We start from the raw sequence: 15,178 nt of genomic DNA, 5'->3' as shown, positions 1-15,178 counted from the left end.
CTTTCTTCTTGCTACATCCTCGTAGTCACCATTGCAAGTCTCTAGTTCATGCCTGATTGTTTTTACTGTATTCAGGGAGCATTGGGCAGCAGTCGTAATATCCTTATTTTGATGGCGGGCACGAATCATCATGATACAAGTTATTCTCTTCCATGATTCAGGTGGGTTCCAGCTATCCATCCTTTCTGACATCTTGTATATGAATGAAGAAGGGTCCAAACTTTTAAATGAAGAGAAGTGTGTGTTAATACATGTAACTTACGGAAAAATATAATTAATTATAAATATGTCAAATTTATCCCGAACACCCTGTATATATATATATATATATATATATATATATGCTTCCCAAATTTGGGGCACACTAATGCACCAAAATTTGTTAAGGTTTGGAAAGTTTTTCAGAGCTGAGGCAGATTGATGGAATAGTCTTTCGTACTTGTACTTGTTGTGGTGTAATAAAGTGGCCTTCCAGCGTATTCTTTGGTGGAAGTAGTAAGTAAAGAAACAAGCTTACCTGTGTAATCTGATTAGTTTAGAAATACAATGGCATTTTCCTTATCTGCTTTGGTAATTACTATTTTTCTGTTGCTTTTCATTCCTTACAAAGTATCAAATTCTTTTTTTTTTTTTGATAGGTTGCTTTCTGGTGGATGATGTTGGCAATATGGCTAGAAACTATTTTGCCATAAACTCAGGCTATTTTGTTTGGCAAGGAAAATTCTACAAATAGAGGGGAAAGTCTGGGGTTCTCCACCCCTGGCCAGCTTCTTTATGGAGACCTTTGAAGAAAAAGCCTTAAACTCTGCCCCACATAAACCCACTGCCTGGCTACACTATGTGGATGATATGTTTTCCATTTGGCTGTGTGGCCTGGATACACTCTATAATTTCACAACATACTTAAACAATCAACATCCCAGGATCCAGTTTATCTTGGAAAAGGAAAACAGCAGCCGTCTCCCTTTCCTAGACACTGATTACATGCTAGTCTAATGGATCCTAGGCTTTCTCCATTTACAGGGAACCTACAAATACCTTCACCAGCAGTCACCCCGCCACTCCCAACAATATGGGATTATAAAAATCCTGTATAACAGAGCAAAATTAATCATTTGGATAACAATGCCCTAACTACTAAACTTAACCATATCCTTAACACCTTAGTCAATGGATATAATCAAAAAAAAAAATATTAAAACCAGTTAACCACAACCCCCTTCTCACTTCATAACAGAGATTACTCTAAATCTATCACCATTCCATATATCTGGGATACATCCGAAAAACTAACAAAAATCCTAAGAAAATATGACCTCACACAACTACTTACAAACCACACAAGAAATTGGCATCTCTTATCTGCTCCACCAAAGACCAGCCACTTCCCCTAGACCTAGAGTAACCAGGTCCCTTGCAGTTACAAACTGTCTTACTACAGCCAAACAGGCAGGACAGCCAATACCAGGATATCCAAACACAAAGACTACATCCAGATCCACCAATACAGCCACATGGGACTTGCTGATCATGCTTTGGACACCCACAGAATATGCTGGAAGAAGGCCACTTTATTACACCACAGCAAGTACAAGCACGAAAGACTATTACTTAAATCTGCCTCACCTCTGAAAAACTTCCCAAATCTCAACAAATTTTGGGTGCATTAGATAGCCCCAAATTTGGGAAGTATACATTCTAAGATCTATAATAAATTTAGTTTATTCCTTTATCCAAGTGTGAGCAAACAAAGTTTGTGCCTGAAAGTATCTTCAGGACTGGGGTAAGGTGGTACAACACCAGGGCGACTCCTTGCAAAGGTGGAGCAAGCTACCAACACTCCTATCTCATCATCTCCCATAATGCAAAACACATCTCCTTGCGGATATGTCTAATGTTATGCATTAAGGGAAGGGCCACTACACAGACTAGTTTCGACCTTTATTGAGGTCTCTTCAGTGGGAGCCAGGCCCAAGTGGAGATACCAGTCAGAAGCATTAGCAAGGTCATCTCTACCTATAGGAGTTGCCATCATATCCGCAAGGAGATGTGTTTTGCATTATGGGAGATACTGAGATAGGAATGTTGGTAGCTTGCTCCACCTTTGCAAGGAGTCGCCCTGGTGTTGTACCACCTTACCCCAGTCCTGAAGATACTTTCAGGCACAAACTTTGTTTGCTCACACTTGGATAAAGGATTAAACTAAATTTATTATATTCTAACCAAGTGAAAAATGAACTTTCAACATTCTAAGATCGTCAGCTCAATGTCCGAGACAATCCAATTTAGCCCACTAGGGGGACACCATTAGTGCGAGTGCCTGCATGCACATGTCATTGTTTTGTGGTCCCTGAAGATGGCAATGTAACATTGCCGAAATATAGGAAGTTATTAATTAAAGTTTTTATAATTAATAATCTAGTTTACGTTGTCATTTCCTAAAAAATTAGAAGCTAGAAAAACAGATGATGTCTGACAATCTTTGCTGTCTCCTAATGCTTCAACTCTTACAAATATAACAGTTTCTCTCATCTTTTTATGATAATTTGTATTTCTTTCATCATCTCGATGTTTATATACCCTGTAGAAGCAGAGGCCATTCATCCCTAGTAGTGAAACTAGTAATGTTTCTTTGTATGTTATTTTTTCTTATTTGCTAATAGCCAATTAAATCCAATTCTTATAACAGCTAAATTATAAAAGACAAAAGAGCTAACATCTTGCCACTATCTGATAGGATATCATCATCATCATCAGATTCCTGCTATGTACCCTCAAGGGGTGTACAGGATATGACAGTACTACATGAAAAAATTACATCATTACTAACTTCCTATCTACAATTTTCCTCCAAATCAGTCTGTTACTTGTCAAGACTTCAACATTATCAGATCTTATATTTCTATCGTCTAAGGCACTTTGTACCGTATCAATCCACCTATATCTTGGTCTTCCTCTGAGTCATTTTCCTGCCAACCAAGCAGAGAACACTTGTTTTGCTAATCTTTCCTCTCCCATTCTATTTAAGTGACCATACCACCTGAGATTAGCTCTGCTAATGCATTCCTGGATGCTGACAATGTCAAGTTCTTTCCTAATATCCTCATTTTTAATATGATATTGCCATTGATGCCATCTGTTCATGCCTATAATCTTTCTCAGGACTCTCAAATCTGCGGTCTCTAGTCTTTGGTCAAGTGTTTTACTTCTGACCCAGCTCTCAGATCCATAAGTTAAAACTGGTTTGAACACTGTCTTGTATACAGCTAATTTAGTGTTCCAACTAATTTCTCTCTTATTCCATATGAATTTATTCAATTGACTTCCCACCATACCAGCTTTGCTGATTCTGTTGTCTATTTCTATATTTAATTTACCATCTTCAGTAAAAATTGTGCCTAAGTAGCTGAAATGTTTTACTTGTTCCACAGGTTCTCCATTCACAACACAGTTGACATATTCAATGATTCTGCCTATTTTCATTGTCTTTCTCTTTTTATTGCTGACCTTCATACCATATCTATTACAACAGCTATTCAATTTAGTCAGAGAATCTTTCAGACTTGTAGCGGATTTATTTAGAAGTATAACATCATCCGCATAAAGCAAAGAGCTGATATTAACATCTGCAATTTTGATATCAGGTTTAATACCACTTTCCTTCATAATGTGATCCATATAGATAATGAATAACAGAGGGGATAATGTACATCCTTGTCTCACACCAGATTTAACATTAAACCATCTTCCTGTACTTCCTTCAATTCTAACTGCTGACTTACAATTCAAATAAAGACTATGTATTGCTTGATATAATGCCCCATTGACACCATATAACTGCAGCGTATTGAATAGCTTCTCTCTTGGCACCTTGTCATATGCCTTTTCCAAATCGACAAAACTTAAATACAGATCTTTGTTATATTCCCATGCTTTCTCGACTATTTGTCGTAAAGTGAAGATCTGATCCTGACAGCCTCTATTTGGCCTGAATCCATCTTGTTCTTCACCAAGCTTTTCTTCCACAATTCTTCTCAACCGTTTCTCAAGTATACTGGCATAGATCTTGCCAGGAACACTCAGTAGGGAAATACCTCTGTAATTCTCACATTCAGTTTTATTTCCCTTTTTATATATGGGTACTATGAGAGCTCTACTCCAATCATCGGGAATTCGTCCCTCTGTCCAGGCTTTCTGAACTATGCAGTGCAGCCACTGTAAGACTTTTATACCACCATACTTCAGCATTTTTGGTCGAATATCATCTACTCCTGCTGCCTTTCCACATTTCAAGACTTGGATGGCTTTTTCTACTTCAAGTATGGATATGTATTCCTGACCTGGTCAGTGTTTTTTATCACTGTGCTGTCATCACTCCTTGTTTCATTTAGCAGTTTTTCAAAGTAATTACTCCATACTTCAAGGATATCTTTTTCTCCTGTTTTCATTTCACCTTTATCATCTCTAACTCCTTTTACAGCACTCTTTCCTCCATTCCTAAGCTTCTTCAACAACCTCCAGAATATTATCCTACCTTCTTGATATTTATTTTCTATATTCTTGCCAAAGTCCTCCCATGACTTTTGTTTAGCTAGTTTTACACACTGTTTAGCTTTCTTACATTTGTCTCTGTATTCTGTAAGAGTAAAAGCTGACTTATTTGCCAGGAACTTTTGATATACTTTCTTCTTTTCCTTCACTGCCTCTTTAACTTCCTGTGTCCACCAGGGAGTTCTGATTTTTTTATCCTTGCACACAACCTCACCACATGCCTCTCTGGCGGAATCAATCAATGTTTTCTTCAGAGTTTGCAACTGAATCTCCAAGGTTTGATTCCTGTTCTCAAACTCTTTCATTTTCTTTTCAATAATCTTTCTGTATTTTAGTCTACAGTTCACATCTGAGAGCTGCTCAACTTTTATTCGCTTTAAAACTTTCTTACATGTTATTCTTTTCAATATGAAATTCAATTTTATCCTGCTCAAGACTAAATAGTGATCACTTCCAATTTCAAATCCTCTGTACACTCTGGTGTCCTGCACCAGGGAGAAAACATCACTATCAACAATAACATAGTCAATGAGACTTTTCTTATTCCTAGCCTCTTCTCTCCATGTGAATTTGTGCACATTTTTATGTTGGAACATGGTGTTAGTAATAACCAGTCCATGTCCTGAGCAGAAATCCAACAGATATTTGCCATTATTATTAGCTTTGCTCTTTTCTCCAAATTTTCCCAAAATATTTTTGTATGTCTCGCAATCATTTCCTACTCTGCTATTTAGATCCCCAACAAGGACCAACTTTACCTTTTTCATTGTGTCAGTTGCTTTTTCTAAAGCCTGAAAAAATTCCTCCACTTCTACCTTATTAGAACCTTCTATGGGACCATAGGCACAAATAAGTTTCATTGTCCAGTTCCCCATTCTCATATTTGCCCACATTACTCTACTTGAGACTGACTGCCATTCAAGAATACTATGTTGAATACTATGGCTGCTACTCCTTTTCCTTGATTGTCATTGCCTGAATATAACATTTTGTATTTATTGCTCAGAAAGATCTCACTAGTTTTGGTCTTTTTTGTTTCAGTCACCCCTATTATGTCGATCTGGTACTTATCTAATTCCTCAGCTAGCTCCATTTCTTTGCCATTCAGGCTTTTTACATTGATAGTACCGATCTTTAACTCTGGTGATGTTGAGTTGGGGTTTGTTTTCAGATTTGTTCCAGTAGCTGACTTTTCGCTGTTCGCCCTGGTTCCCTGGCGAAAACAACGGGGGCCTTGTTTAACCGGGCGACGCCCCAGCCGGCATGAAATTTTGTCATGTTGTACCATCATTTTTTATTTTGGTTTAACCAATAAGAATACAATTTGGTCGGCTAAATCCCAAATTGCCAGCCCATCCTCGTTCATTCAGTATCAAAGTAGATACCCAACAGGGTGCACCACGAGAAGGTGAGGATTGGACATTAGGTCAGAAGCCCTGGTCGGTTCTCTGCATTCCTTTAAAGGCTATGTGGAGGTCTCCTCTCAGTTATACAGCTTTGACCCTTAAGCACCCCTAGGATATTAGGATATTATTAACCATTAAAATTTTGAATTATTAACGTAATTGTAACTGAACTGAATTGTACCTGAATTTTGAGGTCAGTGTCTGATATCTGTGTTAATATCATTAAATACTTAAATTAATAATTGTCAACAAGTAGTAATTATTCATATTAATTTTACATTTTTAGAAGTGTATCTACTTGTCTTAAACAGATTCAATATACAGCACATGTAACAATACAGAAATGTACATGTGAAATGAGTTTCATTCTAAAAAATTGAATGTCCCACTACTTATTAATGAACACAGTGTATATCATTTCTTATTATGCCTACTAAATCTAAATATGTAAATAAATAAGTCCAGAATTATAGAAATAATCTGCATATAAATTAGTAATTTTTTTTGTTTTCCCTTATTATTTTATGAAGTATTTTAATACACAATTAAATAAAAAGCAAGTAAGGGGGAACACACACACACACCATCAATTTTCTGATATGTATCTTCATGGGGTATGTATGTACAAGCTACTATAGCAGTACAACATGATTAGGTTTATATTATTGCTAATCTCCCATTAACAGTTTTCCTCCAAGTAGAGTAGAGATGCACAATACAATACTTTCCCTGTCAAGTCAGCCCAGCCTTTCCTTGATGTGACCTGTTTCTGTAAAAGGGGCTCTGGCAAAAGCATTGGGTAATCCAGCTACAAAGGGATACTTTTCTAGTCAGAGGAAATGCCAACTAGAAGCTAGGTAGTAGATATCCATCATCGGCTGGTGAAATACCACCACCCAACTTACTGAAGATCTCAAGTGGCAAATGCCATGTTTGGAGAAGTCGGGACTATAGAGGAATACCTGCTCTGGAGATCCGTCTTCTCCATGTGTGCTTATATACCTTCAATGTCATGCCAAACATAATTAGAAACCCATAGCTTCCTCTATTTAGAGGGTACATCATGTAAAACGGCAGTTGCGCAAGCCAGCAGCCAGTTAGAGCATAGGATCGAATAGCTCAGTAGTCGAGGTCACGTCATGACACTGGTTTCTACTTGCATGAATGACATTCCCAAGAGACTATCTTCTCTGAATGCCTTCCCACTTTATCCTTCCATTTAATCATGATTACACTTATGAAAACTCTTATAATGACAGCGACACTGACAAAAATGAGTCTTCCTCATAAACTAATCTCAACAAGAATAAAAAGACATATCACAAACAATCATAACATCCCAAATCTTCATCTGCTGCTTTTCAACCCCCTGGTTCAACAGAAAGTGAATCATAGCATTCAAAGAAAAAAATTCAGCTTACTACAGCTGACTCAGATCAAGAACTCAAACTTCACACTCTGCCTATATCAAAGCATACAATATATGCAAAACAGTCATCACCAGATCCAAACCAGACTTTATAAAGACCAATAGGAGAAAACTTGCCTCCTGTCCAAATGGAAGCCATGCCTTCTGGTTCCATGCAAAGGCCATTGGATGCAACTTCTACTCACATACACTTACACCATCTCTCATTCAGATGGTACCACTGTTACTTCACCCAAAGATAAAGCTGAACTCCTGGCACCACTCTTTTTCTCCAAGACATCAGAAAGCTACTACCGTATATTATCAGGTATAATGCGATCTATGTATAATGCGAACTAGAAATTTTGTTTGAAAAGTAGCCCTAAAATGCCATGTCCACGTATAATGCGATCTGTTAATCTTGTTCCATAACATTATAAATAATACAATACGAATCAATGAAAGAAGTATTTATTTTAAAACAAAATGTCAAAATACAAGATGAATTAACGAAAGAAATATTTATTTTAAAACAAAATGTCAAAATCCTTTAAATTCTTCTTTATCTTTTGAGTCATCAAACATTTCATTTATAAATTCATCTGTAGGGATTGCATCATCAGTGTAGCAGTTGTCGTCATCGCCTTCATGCTCTCCAATTTGTTGTGCGTCACCCTCGCTTTCGTATATGACGTAATCTTCGGATCCATCCATTGAATTACTTATTCCACATTTAAGAATCATTTCAGATGGTATCGAATCCCATGCTTCTTTAACCCAGCTGGTGACTAGGGTGATCTCAAGCTTCTGAAAATTCCCACCCTTTGTCATCTTCACCAAACCAGATGACATCCATTCTCTCCATTTTTCATGTACGTGATCTTTAAATGGCTTATTCAAGCTGACATCAAGCAGCTGCAAAACGGAAGTTAGACCACCCGGTATGACTGCTAGGTCTGTACATAGCTCATGTGCTTTCTCTTTGCCTGCCTCTGTTAAATGCACCCGGAACATATCCCAGACTAGCACGCTTTGTTGACATAACAAGCTACCTGGACGTATGTTCCATACTTGATCCAGCCACAAACGTACATCTTCTTCATCCATCCAACCTTTCTGATTGGCGTGAACAATTACACCTGGTGGAAATTTCACATGCTTTGGGATTTTCTTCCTTTTAAATATCACTGTTGGCTTTAATTTGGTTCTGTCTGCCATGCACGCTAGAACAACGGTAAAATGCGTTTTTTCATGTCCCATTGTTTTTATGAAGAAACCCTTTTCACCAACTGAGTTTACTGTTCGATTCCCAGGTATATCAAAGTACATGGGCATCTCATCCATATTGCCAATTTGGGAAAGTTCATATCCGTGACATTTCCATAATTTTATAATACATTTATGGAAGGACTGCACTTTTTCTTCAAGCTGCTTTGGTAACTTCTGCGCAATTTTTGTTCGGTGTCGTAATGTTAATGCTTTGCGTTCCATAAATCTGTTGCACCACCCAGGCAAAGCAAGAAAAGATGAAATACCTGGTGTGTGCTTGAATTTACCATTCTTGAGTTGTAGAGCTCGAAAACGAATTGCATTTCTTGTTACTATAATGCCATCTTGTCGTTGCGTCAAAATCCATTCATTTAGCTCTTCTTCAAGTTCTGGAAAAGATGATGCTACATCTCCACGACGGGCACGTTTTGTTTTGGGGATTTTTTCAAGACTGTCTTTTTGCTTATGCCAAAGTCTAATATTACTCTCTGCTACACCAAATTCTCTCATAGCAACACTGTTATTATGTTCTTCTGCAAACTGCACGACACGCAATTTAAATCCTGCTTAAAAAGATGAACGTTTACGTTTCTGTTGGCTCATTTTCAGGATAGGTTTGTTTAACGAATAATATTTAAAATGAACTGTGGGTAAACCGATATACCTAACTCTGCTCTATCTATCTCACTGTGCTCTATCATTCGGCGATGGAGGGTGCATCATATCTGCACATAATGCCAGTAATGTAAGTAGCTTTATGCACAGATACGATGCGCGCTCGGTCGCCGAATGCGAGTGGGTCAAGTAGATTTGGTTGCATAGGCATTAGGTAGTATGTATTGTGTGTGCAAGTCCAACAAGATGTTATATTTTTTAGGATCTGCATATAATGCGAACCCCTAACTTTAAGTAGTGTTTTTTAACATAAATTTTTCACATTATACGCAATAATATACAGTAAATAAGTTAGAGACTTACTAGTATCTCTCCAACTGCATCCAATAACATCTCTCCAATTGTTCTGAAACAATGTGCTCCAGAGCTAACACCTGTCCTGCATTGTCTCTGCAATATATTATACATAGTTGGTACTTATCCCAATGTGTGGAACATATCTAGCCTATCCCAAAAAAGGATGATAAATATCTGCCACCAAACTACCGAATGATTGCCATCACCTCTGTACTCTCCAAAATAATAAGAAAGTCATCAATAGTCAACTTCTAAGTGATACAGGTGCGTACAAATTAATTAGTGACCACCACTATGGATTCCACCATGCACCATCTATAGCTGACATCTCATAGCTCACATCACCCATCACAGGAGATGTGGTATGGAAAGGTTTCAGAGGAACTGGTGCTGTTACTCTTGGCATTTCTAGAGCTTTCAACATTGCCTGGCATCAAGGCCTGATAAACAAATTGCAAACCTTTGGTCTCCCTGCCACACTCTACAATTGGGTAGCCAGCTTTCTGTCTGAGTCATGGTAGATCACTCCCTATCTCTAAGCTTCACCACAGGTTCTGTCCTATCACCTACTATCTTTTTCCTGTACATAAATGATCTACTCACAATAACCACTAATCCTACCCATAGCTCTGCAGACAATAGTACCCTCCATTCATCCTACTATTTGACAATCAATGCAGCACTCTGACATTCCAGACTATAAGGTCATATTCAACTAGTGTGCCTTACATATTGATCTTTCAATGGGATGAGAGCAATCTTGTCTCATTCAATGCCACAAAATACAGTATTCCCTCTTCTCTTGCAAAATAGATCTCAACTCAGCTAACCCTTACTCTCAGTAATACACAAATCACCGAACAACATTGGATCTTTCTGTCTGGCTAATGTTTACCTTCAATCTCCTGGCGCCACACACATATTACATCACATCTACAGTTTCATCTGCATCCCAAAAACTCAGCATTCTCTTATGTTCAAGAACCTATTTTACATACAATAAACTCTTAAATATAGACAAATCCCAAATCCACCAATGCTCAGAATACTGCTTACATGTTTTGGGTGGTGCACCTAAAACTTCCCTAAAAATTCTTGACATTGTCCTGAGGAGAGCAATACAGTTCACAGATGATCATTCTCTCACAGATTAACTTCAACCCCTATTAACAGGTGCAACCAAAAGGGGAGAAATGGTGGTTGCCAGTTCATCAAGGATCATTGCCCTGATGAACTGGCAACCACCATTTCTCCCCTTTTGGTTGCACCTGTTAACACAAGAGCAGCAGGTGTTTGGCATCCCATACTATGCAGCTGCAACTGCACCAAACCTGCTTCTCTTCCTGTTTTATTTCCTCTAGATCTGTCTTCTGGAACAGCCTTCCTAAATTATTCTCAAACAACTATAACCCGCAACTCTTTAGAAAAACACTAGTAAACTTCTATCTCCATCCCCCCTCTGCACCTCAGACATGACACTGATGTGCTTATAGGTCCTTCGACCTCTCATGTATGGGATCAATATATATATATATATATATATATATAAAACATCCAACATTTTGTTCTTTTGGGACACGCATTTCTGACTAACTCAATCCACGTAGATCTTGATATAGCTCTGGATCTTTTCCCTACCATCTTGGGATCCGACTAGTTTTGCTAACCTTTCCTTTTGCATTATATTTAAGTGACCATACCACTTTAAACTTACACATTCTTGAATGCTAACAGTATCAAGTTCCTTCCTAATATCTTCATTTTTAATATAAGTCTGACATTGATGCCACCTGATCAGACTTCGATTTTTTTTTTTTTTTCCCCAGAACTCTCCAATATCTGTGGTCCTTAACTTTGATCACTCTTATTCCAGTGCTATATTTCCCTGACTCTCAGATCCATAACTTAAAACTGGTTTGAACACTGTTTTGTATATATGTTTTGGCTAATTTCTCTCTTATTCCACATAAATACCTATTTATCTGGCTCTCCACTATACAATTTTGCTTATTCTGTTGTCTATTTCCATATTTAATTTGTCAACTTCATGTTCCTGCCTATTTTCATACTTTAGGTCTTCTCATAACTGATTTTCATGTCAGATTTCTTACAGCTGTTATTTTATTTAGTTAGCAAATACTGGAGACCTGTGCTTGATGTGTTCAGAAGTATACAAAGTCATCTGCATACAGCAAAGAGCTAATTTTCATACAGTAATATATGATTTATTCAACCTTCAAAACAACAACCATGAAATTAACAAACCATGCTACCCCTCACAGAGTATCATATTCTTATGTATCATTCTCGAATTTTCTTGTTGACCAGCTTTTACAGTACTTGTAGCATCAACTCATGAGACAACGAGTGTATAATTTGCTATTTTATACAAAGGAATTATTTTGTCCTCCTTCCACTCTCTTCAGACTTTGCCAGAGCTAAGACTTAAATTAAAAAGCCTACTCAAAGACATTGCCATTTTCCCTGCACATTCTCTTAAAATGCAAACTGATATCCCATCCAATTCAACAGATGTATTTGCATTTAGCTTTTGCAATATCCTAATCACATCCAATTCATCAACCTCTGTTCTCCCATCAGTCCCTGTCAACTCTTCCATAACAATATCTTTACTTGGATAATAAATATATCCTTGCAAAATGATCACTCAGTAGGTCAACAATTTGGTCTGCCTCTGTCACCTCTCTACCATCAGTACTCATTCAAATTATCTTTCATCCAACTTGTCACATAAAGAAAAAATCTCTTTGGGATTTCATTTTGCTTGCCGGGCAAATTTCTTCTCATAATCTAATTTTTCCTTCCTTGCCATGCTGGTCACCTTTCTCCTTATATAATCCTCCATCCACAACATTTTTTTTTGTAGCTCTTGTTTAATGATACTACTCATCCATCTAACTCCTACCAAATTTATCCACCTAACCTTGGGTAAACAAGTGTGATACTGATTCCTCCAAATACCCCCATGCCTATCCCCCATGCGCTGCAAACATCCTTCTTCCCTTGCAAATCTTAACGCCGTGGTACCTTCAAACTGTCTCCTAAGTGTGTTATAAGCATCTTCATTGTAGTTAGTTACACATATACCTCTTTTTATCTAGAATTTCCACATGTTTTGGTACTTCCCAAGTCAAGTCCATATGATCAGATCCCAACTATGTAGTCACCTTAGTTATGGACAGGTTTCTGATCCTATAATCAACTTGTAGTGCCACATATACCCCTTATTAACTGGAATTCCCACATTTTGCTACCTTTCAAGTCAAGACCACATAATCACTCTCTCCCAATTGGAGGTGGTGTCGCCACATTAGTTATGAACAGGTCTTCTGATCCCCCCATAATAAGTTCCCTATAATAATTAATTGATTTGCACTCATTGTACTAATCTGCTAATGCATGTTTTTTCCACGTCATCCTTGGAACCTGCAACAGCAACAACTGATATTATATTTTGTCCTATTACTGGCCTCAATCTCACACCAGACTGAGTGAAAAGAACTGCTATCTGTCTGAGTGACTGCAATTCATCTGCTGTCATCATCATCAGTACCCTACTCCATGTCCTAACCACTTTATCCTTCTTGAAAATACTAAATCGATCACATTCTATCCCTGTAACTATGTCATCTACTGTTATGGCATGGGTTGCATTAACCCATGCCAAACACTTTGCCCTCTTATACCAGATATTTGTAGTGTTATTTGTACAGAAACTGTAGCATCCCCTCATTTGATTCATGGCTTCCTTAACACACATTAACTTGCATCTGTCCTAAATTTCTTTTTAGTGTTCCTGACTTTGTGCCTACACACTTTCAGTGAACAAAGCTCTCCAAACATCTAACTTCAAATCCCTTTAAGTACAGTCCATCAACATTATACAAAAGTTTCCATTCATCAAACTCAGACCACAGATCCACAAACTCTACACCATTCCTTCCGCACAACCTGTGATGATTCATTGGCTATCATTGCCCTTCTCAGTTTGCCTCTATCATAGTGTTGCAGCAGACTTACAAACTTCACCCTCTCATACTTCTTTTTCGCTACTTCCAACAACTCTTTCACATCCTCCCTCATACAATACTTCTCGCTTTTCAAATCACCGGTTTCAGCCAAAAGAATCAATTCTTTAACCTTCCCTTTCTGCATTCTGACAGCATCACTAATATTATTATTGCACCAGGGAAACATGATTTTTAGCAGTTTTGTAAAGTACTTTCCTAATCATAGAATTGCTAGAAAAATTATCTGGTTATGCACTTTATATCATTTATTCCTTCTACAATATTCTTTTTTGTTTCAGACCTCTTTCTTTTTTTTTTCTATTCTCAATTCAACCAATCTCTCGCAAGTCGCCAGGATTCTCTAACTAAATTGAATAACAGCTGTGACAAATTTGGCATGAAAATCACCAATGACCAAAACCATAAAAACAAAACACTGAACACATCAACTGCATTCTGAATGCAGAGCCTATAGAACAGCTATTTAGACACAGTTTTTTAGTGAAGATGGCAAGTTAAATCTGAAAATAGACAACAGAATAAGCAAAGCTGCTATGGTGGATAGCCAGCTGAATAAATTTATATGGAATAAGAGAGAAATTAGCCAAAATACTAAACTAGCAGTATACAAGACAGTGCTCAAACCAGTTTTAAGTTATGGATCTGAGAGTTGAGTTAGAAATGAAGCACTTGATCAAAGAGTAGAGACCACAAGTATGAGGGTTCTGAAAAAAATTAGGAGAGTGAACAGATGGCATTGGCAGTATCATATTAAAAATGAAGATATTAGAAATGAACTTGACACTGTTAGCATTCAAGAATGTGTAACCAGAGCTTAAGTTAGTATGGCCACTTAAACAGAAGGGTGATGAAAGTTAGCAAAACAAGTGTTTGAAGCCAATATGGCAGGTAAGAGACCCAGAGAAAGACCAATGTCTAGGTGGATTGATTCACTCAGAAGTGCCTTAGAAGAATGAAATGTTAGATACAACAATATTGGAGTACTCATTACGACATATTGGTATAATAAATTTATTTTAATCCTTTATCCAAGTTGTGTGCACACAAAGTTTGCGCCTGAAAGTATCTTCAGGACTCGGGTAAAGTGGTACAACACCGGGCGACTCCTTCCAAAGGTGAAGCAAGCTACCAACACTCCTATCTCAGTATCTCCCATAATGTAAAACACATCTCCTTGTGGATATGTATAATGTTATGCATTAAGGGAAGGGCCACTGCCCAGACTAGTTTCAACCTTTATTGAGGTCATGGGAGCCAGGCCCAAGTGGAGATACCAAGGCAGAAGCATTAGTAAGGTCATCTCCTCCTATAGGAGCTGCCAAACGGTGTGCCACCTTTTTATTAAATTACTCTGGATTTAGAGAAAGATGTTGAAAGTTTATTTTTTGCTTGGTCAGACTATAATAAATTTAGTTTAATCCTTTATCCAAGTATGTGCAAACAAAGTTTAGTGGCCCTTCCCTTAATGCATAACATTATACATATCTGCAAGGAGATGTGTTTTGCATTATGGGAGATAC

General features: G+C 37.6%; 1 protein-coding gene across 1 annotated transcript in view; it reads right to left on the bottom strand.

The window, feature by feature from the left end:
- The window catches only part of LOC150093819 (histone-lysine N-methyltransferase 2C-like), a 1,065,326-nt gene that overhangs the window by 494,060 nt on the left and 556,088 nt on the right, over positions 1–15,178 (bottom strand). The gene's annotated exons all lie outside the window — the stretch shown is intronic.

This window comes from Typopeltis vanoorti, chromosome 23 (genome assembly GCF_054136105.1).
Source record: "Typopeltis vanoorti isolate ZY-2024b chromosome 23, IOZ_Tvanoo_1.0, whole genome shotgun sequence".
NCBI lineage: Eukaryota > Metazoa > Arthropoda > Arachnida > Uropygi > Thelyphonidae > Typopeltis > Typopeltis vanoorti.
This window is presented reverse-complemented; position numbering and strand designations above follow the sequence as displayed.